Raw genomic sequence first — 8855 nt, 5'->3', positions numbered from 1 at the left:
GAGATCAAGAGTGGATTGATCTCAATGATACAAGCAAACAAGTTTCATGGGTTGCCAATGGAGGATCCACTAGATCACCTTGATGAGTTTGACAGAATATGTGGCCTCACAAAGATCAATGGAGTGAGTGAAGATGGATTCAAATTAAGGCTCTTCCCATTTTCTCTTGGAGACAAAGCTCACCTTTGGGAGAAGACTCTACCTACTGGAGCTATCACCACATGGGATGCATGCAAGAAAGCTTTTCTGGCCAAGTTCTTCTCCAATCCAAGGACTGCTAGGCTGAGGAATGAGATTTCTGGGTTTGCTCAAAGGAATAATGAGAGCTTTTGTGAAGCTTGGGAGAGGTTTAAAGGATTCCAAACTCAATGTCCTCACCATGGCTTCAGCAATGAGTCACTTCTAAGCACCTTGTATAGAGGAGTGCTTCCCAAGATAAGAATGCTTGTTGACACAACCTCTAATGGCAATTTCCTCAACAAGAATGTGGAAGAAGGATGGGAATTAGTTGAGAATCTTGCTCAATCTGATGGCAATTATAATGAGGACTATGATAGGACCATAAGGAGCTCCTCAACTGATCAAGAGGACAAGTATAAGAAGGATTTGAAGATGGTCAATGAGAAGCTTGACAAGATCCTCCTCAGCCAATCCAAGTCCATTCACTTCATTGGTGAAGAGGAAGCTCCAGTTCAAGAGGGGGAGCCTGACTTTGCTGAGTTGTGCTACATGCAAAACCAGGGAGGATTCAAAGGCTACAACCAAGGAGGTTTCAAGAACAACAATCTCTCTTATAGGAGCACCAATGTGGCCAACCCTCAAGACCAAGTCTATCCACCTCAACAACCTCAACAGCAACAAAACTACATCCCCAAGCAACAACACCAAGTGTTCCAGCCCCAATTGTGTCCCCCACCAGGGTTTCAGACTAACCAGGGCAAGGAACAAGACTTAAGAGCAATGATGCAACAGTTGTTGATTGGGCAAACACAAGGCAAGATTGAGGAAGCCAAGCAGTTTGCTGAGTTGAATCAAAGGCTCACATCACAGTACAATGATCTGAACATGAAGTTTGAAGGTCTCAACTCCAGAATGAAGTATATGGAGAGTAACATTGCCTCTAATTCAGCTCCTAAACCCAACCAACTCCCTGGAAAAGCTGTTCAAAATCCAAGGGAGTTCACTGCAAAAGCCATTCATATCTCTGATGAGGAGGTCACTGAGGACAGTGTAGTCCAAGTTTGGGGGAATTCATTAGTTACTGAAGCCCCAAGTGACGTTTGTGCAAAGCAACTGGAGTCCGTTATTGCACTCGACCAAGTACTCGAACAGCCACTCGATCGAGTGCATGCTCGAGTGGTCGATCGAGTTGCAGACTCAGAAGCTGTCAAGCCTGCTAAGTACACTCCTCCTGCTTACAAGCCACCTCTTCCATTCCCAGGACGTTTCAAAGCACAAAAGATTAAGGAGCTTAGGGAAATCATTGAGAGAAAGGAGATGATGGCTAAGCAACAAGAAGAAGAGAGGATTTTAAAGGAAGAAGCTGTGGTTGAGGAAGTGTTGGCCATACAAGAGATCACCATTGCTTACCAAGAAGAAGAGAGAGGACCTGCCTTGGAACAGTATGATCCATATCCTCTCTACAAAGACTTTTTGCTTGATTTGTCAAAGAAGAAGGCTGAAGCTCAAGATGAGAAGGATCTTGAGGACCTTGGAGGAGTTATCATTCCAATCAAGCTTAAGGATCCAGGTCGATTCTATCTGCCTTGCACACTTAGCTATCTTCACTATAACCAATGCCTTTGTGATTTGGGAGCTTCAACAAGTGTGATGCCATACTCCATAGCACAAAAGCTTGGGAGAACTGATTTCAAGTCCACCAACCTTCATATATGTTTAGCTGATGGGTCAAACAAGGAGATAGTTGGAAGGTTGAAGAATGTCCCAGTCAAGATAGGGAAGGCAAGGGTTCACACTGATTTTGTGGTGTTGGAGATGGACAAGGAACCTGAAGATCCAATCATTCTTGGAAGGCCATTCCTAGCCACAGTTGGAGCAGTTATTGATGTCAAAGAGGGTCTTGTGACCTTGAACATTGCTGAAGATATAGCCATGAAGTTTAACATCTATAACCCAACCAACCTTCCTACCATTGATGATCAACCTTTTACTATCAAGGACAAAGGAGGTCAAGAAGGTTCAAGTGGTGAAGCAACTCCAAAGGCTAAGCTCTCCTTTCAAGATGATTCTGTGGAAAAGCTTAAGAGGTCAGTTCAAGAGTTGACTAGTATGGTTGAGGATCTTCAAGTTAAGCTGAACAAGAGGTCCTTAAGGAAGGCAAGACCAAGGCTCAAAATCAAGAAGAAACATGGTTCGTGTGTTAAGGGTGAGGTGATCAAGGATCAACTTTACAGTGATCAAGAGGTTCCAGGGAGGATTTCATCACCTCATTGGTATCTAAACCAAGTCTAAAAAGGACACCAAAGTCAAGCTTAGTGACTTTAAACAAGCTCACTAGGGAGGAAGTCCCTAGGTATCCTTTGTAAATATGGTTTATTTTCCTTGTAGTTTTGATGTGTTTTCGTTTATATTTGTGTTGGACAGGCCTTTAGGTGAAAATGTAGTTGGGTAAGGAGAGATTTAGACTTGGAGAAGGAGACTCGCAAGCCCACTCGACCTACCCACGAGAGGTACTCGACCGAGCTGGAAAGGAATTGAGGCCCATTTGATCTTCAAATCGCTAGAACGATCAAGTGGAGGGAAGAACAAGAAGAAAAATTTTGAAATTTCAAAGTTTGGTCAAGGTGCTCGACCGTGTACAGTCGAGTGTGGGGTCGAGTGGCAGCAAAAAGCAGGTCAAAGATTCCCATTTCAAATTTGAATGGTATGGACGCTCCACCCTTGTCTCTTTGTCCCCTTAGCTTCTTTATATTGACCTTGCACGAAATTATACCTCTCACATTCTCTCATTTGCTCAAAACCATTGAATTCAAGTTTTAAAGTCTCTCTCATAGCTTATCTTTTGCTCAAGCTTAGTTCTTTCAAGGTTTTGGTTCACTAACCCATTAACTTTGAGCTTTGAGTCTATTCCCTTTAGTTCTATTTGAAAAATGTCTTCAAGAATCACTAGGAAGTCTCAACAAACCGCTGCAACCTCCATGGAACGTCATGATGCTAGCCTTGAATCAAGAGGAGAAGCTGGAAGGGCCACTCGACGCCCCACTCGATCATGCACTCGACCGAGTGGTGGTTCGAGCAGCCGGTCGAGCCAGATGTCGTGTCCAAGGAGAGAGAGAAATTTGATTGAGGATACAAGATGAAAAAAAAAAAAAAAAACACAATGTCAAATGCAATGATATCTACAAGTGAAGGTGATAGTGATAGCTAGAGTCAATCCATCTTGGTGAAACCCTTTCTCCTCTAAGTGGAACCTTAGCAGCTTGTAGGATTGGAGTAATGATGCCTCCAATGGTTAGTGCTCCTCTTGATCCTTTGTTCTCCAACTTGCCTACCCAACTTCTCAAGTAAATCATGTGGTCAATGAGCACCATTGCTAGGTCAGTCTCCACAGTGCTCCCAAGAATGATGGTGCCATTTCTTGCTTGGAAGATGACTCCATTGAGAGCCAAATCAATCATCTTTAGCTCCCCCTCAATAATATTCCCAGTTTCCTTCCTAGCAAAGAAGGTGTTGGCAAGAGCTTTGTGGAAGTACCTTAGGACTGGGCTCCTTATCCTTGAACTCTTGGAATTGGAGGATGAGTAGTATTTGTTGTCCCCAATGGTTTCCCACACAGCATAAAACTCTTCTCTTGGAATCATCAAACTCCTATTGCTCCCAACCTCAAAACCAAACACATTGGCTATCTTCTTCATTAGATTTTGTACTTGTTTAAGAGAGAAAGACTAGATTCTTATATTTTGTTTGTTTCATAACTTTCAAAGTATTAAGATTTCGAGTTTTATTCCTTCATCAATATTGTAGATCTCTGTTTCATCTTTCTAATGATGCAAGTTTCATTATTTTCTGGGTTTTTGACATATTTCACCATGTGTTCTTGTGAGTAGTTTGCTTAGGACCTTGAGGATGGGTTAGGCTGGGTTGATCTTGTGGTTTGTTTGATTTGGTCAAGCTTGATTGTTGTAGATCTCTTCTAGGCTAGATGATCTTAATACTGATCCTATATCTGAGAAGCTAGGGTTTGATTTCAAGCATCTTAGCATCACACCAATGTCTAAGGAGCATAGATAAGGCTAGATCTAGAGCTTACCATTAGGCTTGCTAAGAGATTAGAAGTCTTGTTTGGTTTGAGATGTATTGCTTAATGCTTGCTTGTGTAGATTCTTTTCTTTGTGAGAACAAGTCTAGAAATACATAGGTTTGATTGTTTCTTGCCATGAGAGTGGATTAAACATGTATTAGAATAGTATGTCTAGAGATCAGCTCAATGTTTGCTTGAGATTTGTTGACCAAGTTAGATAACCACAATGATTAGCTCAGCCCATGAATCCCTCCTCAAGGCCTTCTTTGTTTATTGAAATCTTAGTCTAAATATCATTGCTTGCTTGTTGTTTGATTAGTTTTAGCATTGCTCTGTTTTTCTTGTGTTGCTCTGTTTTCACGTTTAAGTCTAGCTCGACCACGTACTCGACCTACACTCGGTCGAGTGCTGCTCGAGTTCATCCCCATAACTTGTGTTTTTAATTTGTGATTGTCTTGTTTCATTCCTGTTTCATTTCCATTGCATTCACGTAGTTTCCTGTTCATTACTTGTCTTGCATTAGTTCATTAGCATAAAGTCTATCTCTGTTCTAGTTTCATTATAGCTTTAATTTGTCTGTTCTGTTTGCATTAAGTATCTTGTTCTAGTTGTTTTTACTTTCTACATTTCATATCTCATTTTAGGATTGTTAGTGACAAACAATCTTTACAATTGGCTTGACTTAGACTCATATGCACATCTTAATTGTTCACAATCACTCATATAGGATTGACACCTCTTATACTGCAACTGCATAAGGGGAATTGAAACACCATGACTTCTATTCATTCCATACATCATCATTCCATACATCTTTCTTTCACCACACCACAAACAAAGTCAGTTTCATCGGGTTAAATTTAGAGTGTTTAGACAACACTTACACCGTTTTATCCCATAAGAGGCTTAAACAGAGAAAATAGGCTAAAACCGAGTGAAAACATTGATTAGAGGCAGTTAACAGTTTTGTTACTGTTTCTAGGGTCAGAATGTGTGACAATCCAATGCATTTGACTAATTGTACGAGTTTGGGTTGAATTTGGAGTGTTTAGACAACACTTAAACCCGTTTTATCCCAAAACAGGCATAAACCGAGAAAACATTGATTCTAAGCAGTCAATAGCTTTGTTACTGTTTCTAGGGTCAAAATGTGTGACCATCCAATGCATTGGACTAAATGTAAGAGATCAAGATGAATTTGGAGTGTTTAGACAACACTTAAACCCGTTTTATCTCAAAACAGGCTAAAACCAAGAAAACATTGATTCGAGGCAGTTAACCGCTTTGTTACTGTTTCTATGGTAAGAATGTGTGACAATCCAATGCATTTGACTAATTATAAGAGTTTGGGATGAATTTGGAGTGTTTAGACAGCACTTAACCCGTTTTATCCCAAAAGAGGCTTAAACTAAGAAAACAAGTTTAAACCGAGAGAAAACATTGATTCGAAGCAGTAAAAAACTATGTTACTCTTTCTTGGGTCAAAATTTGTAACAATCCAATGCATTTGACGAATTGTAAGAGATCAAGTTGAATTTAGAGTGTTTAGACAACACTTAAACCGTTTTATCCCAAAACAGGCTTAAACAGAGAAAACAGGCTAAAACCGAGAGAAAACATTGATTCGAGGCAGCTAAAAGCTTTGTTACTGTTTTTAGGGTCAGAATGTGTGAAAATCAAATGCATTTGAATAACTGTAAGAGTTCGGGATGAATTTGGAGTGTTTAGACAACACTTAAACCGGTTTTATCCCAAAACAGGCTTAAACCAAGTAACCAGGCTAAAACCGAGAGAAAACATTGATTTGAAGCAGTAAACAGCTATGTTACTCTTTCTAGGGTCAAAATATGTAACAATCCAATGCATTTGACTAATTATAAGAGTTTGGGTTGAATTTTGAGTGTTTAGACACCACTTCAACCCGTTTTATCCCAAAACAAGCTTAAAACCGAGAAAACATTGATCCTAAGCAGTAAACAGAGTTGTTACCGTTTCTAGGGTCAGAATGTGTGACATTCCAATGCATTTGACTAATTTTATGAGTTTGGGTTGAATTTGGAGTGTTTAGACAACACTTAAACCCGTTTTATCCAAAAAACAGGCATAAACCGAGAAAACATTGATTCTAAGCAGTTAATAGCTTTGTTACTGTTTCTAGGGTCAGAATGTGTGACAATCCAATGCATTGGACTAAATATAAGAGATTGGGATGAATTTGGAGTGTTTAGACAACACTTAAACCCATTTTATCTCAAAACAGGCTAAAACTGAGAAAACATTGATTCGAGGCAGTTAACCGCTTTGTTACTGTTTCTAGGGTCAGAATGTGTGACAATCCAATGCATTTGACTAATTGTACGAGTTTGGGTTGAATTTGGAGTGTTTAGACAACACTTAAACCCGTTTTATCCCAAAACAAGCATAAACCGAGAAAACATTGATTCTAAGCAGTCAATAGCTTTGTTACTGTTTCTAGGGTCAAAATGTGTGACCATCCAATGCATTGGACTAAATGTAAGAGATCAAGATGAATTTGGAGTGTTTAGACAACACTTAAACCCGTTTTATCTCAAAACAGGCTAAAACCAAGAAAACATTGATTCGAGGCAGTTAACCGCTTTGTTACTGTTTCTATGGTAAGAATGTGTGACAATCCAATGCATTTGACTAATTATAAGAGTTTGGGATGAATTTGGAGTGTTTAGACAGCACTTAACCCGTTTTATCCCAAAAGAGGCTTAAACTAAGAAAACAAGCTTAAACCGAGAGAAAACATTGATTCGAAGCAGTAAAAAAAAATGTTACTCTTTCTTGGGTCAAAATTTGTAACAATCCAATGCATTTGACGAATTGTAAGAGATCAAGTTGAATTTAGAGTGTTTAGACAACACTTAAACCGTTTTATCCCAAAACAGGCTTAAACAGAGAAAACAGGCTAAAACCGAGAGAAAACATTGATTCGAGGCAGCTAAAAGCTTTGTTACTGTTTTTAGGGTCAGAATGTGTGACAATCAAATGCATTTGAATAACTGTAAGAGTTCGGGATGAATTTGGAGTGTTTAGACAACACTTAAACCGGTTTTATCCCAAAACAAGCTTAAACCAAGTAACCAGGCTAAAACCGAGAGAAAACATTGATTTGAAGCAGTAAACAGCTATGTTACTCTTTCTAGGGTCAAAATATGTAACAATCCAATGCATTTGACTAATTATAAGAGTTCGGGTTGAATTTTGAGTGTTTAGACACCACTTCAACCCGTTTTATCCCAAAACAAGCTTAAAACCGAGAAAACATTGATCCTAAGCAGTAAACAGAGTTGTTACCGTTTCTAGGGTCAGAATGTGTGACATTCCAATGCATTTGACTAATTTTATGAGTTTGGGTTGAATTTGGAGTGTTTAGACAACACTTAAACCCGTTTTATCCAAAAAACAGGCATAAACCGAGAAAACATTGATTCTAAGCAGTTAATAGCTTTGTTACTGTTTCTAGGGTCAGAATGTGTGACAATCCAATGCATTGGACTAAATGTAAGAGATCAGGATGAATTTGGAGTGTTTAGACAACACTTAAACCCATTTTATCTCAAAACAGGCTAAAACCGAGAAAACATTGATTCGAGGCAGTTAACCGCTTTGTTACTGTTTCTAGGGTCAGAATGTGTGACAATCCAATGCATTTGACTAATTGTACGAGTTTGGGTTGAATTTGGAGTGTTTAGACAACACTTAAACCCGTTTTATCCCAAAACAAGCATAAACCGAGAAAACATTGATTCTAAGCAGTCAATAGCTTTGTTACTGTTTCTAGGGTCAAAATGTGTGACCATCCAATGCATTGGACTAAATGTAAGAGATCAAGATGAATTTGGAGTGTTTAGACAACACTTAAACCCGTTTTATCTCAAAACAGGCTAAAACCAAGAAAACATTGATTCGAGGCAGTTAACCGCTTTGTTACTGTTTCTATGGTAAGAATGTGTGACAATCCAATGCATTTGACTAATTATAAGAGTTTGGGATGAATTTGGAGTGTTTAGACAGCACTTAACCCGTTTTATCCCAAAAGAGGCTTAAACTAAGAAAACAAGCTTAAACCGAGAGAAAACATTGATTCGAAGCAGTAAAAAAAAATGTTACTCTTTCTTGGGTCAAAATTTGTAACAATCCAATGCATTTGACGAATTGTAAGAGATCAAGTTGAATTTAGAGTGTTTAGACAACACTTAAACCGTTTTATCCCAAAACAGGCTTAAACAGAGAAAACAGGCTAAAACCGAGAGAAAACATTGATTCGAGGCAGCTAAAAGCTTTGTTACTGTTTTTAGGGTCAGAATGTGTGACAATCAAATGCATTTGAATAACTGTAAGAGTTCGGGATGAATTTGGAGTGTTTAGACAACACTTAAACCGGTTTTATCCCAAAACAGGCTTAAACCAAGTAACCAGGCTAAAACCGAGAGAAAACATTGATTTGAAGCAGTAAACAGCTATGTTACTCTTTCTAGGGTCATAATATGTAACAATCCAATGCATTTGACTAATTATAAGAGTTCGGGTTGAATTTTGAGTGTTTAGACACCACTTCAACCCG

General features: G+C 39.0%; 1 non-coding gene across 1 annotated transcript; it reads right to left on the bottom strand.

Moving 5' to 3' along the window:
* Positions 1-279: 279 nt before the first annotated feature.
* LOC147950143 (small nucleolar RNA R71) lies at positions 280-386 on the bottom strand. The gene has a single exon (XR_015565756.1). It is a non-coding gene; the product is annotated as a small nucleolar RNA R71 (small nucleolar RNA).
* Between the last annotated feature and the right edge of the window lie 8469 nt (positions 387-8855).

This window comes from Camelina sativa, chromosome 1 (assembly GCF_030686135.1).
Source record: "Camelina sativa cultivar CO46 ecotype springtype chromosome 1, ASM3068613v1".
Lineage (NCBI taxonomy): Eukaryota > Viridiplantae > Streptophyta > Magnoliopsida > Brassicales > Brassicaceae > Camelina > Camelina sativa.
The sequence above is the reverse complement of the archived record's forward strand: the minus strand, read 5'-3'. Positions and strand labels throughout refer to the sequence as shown.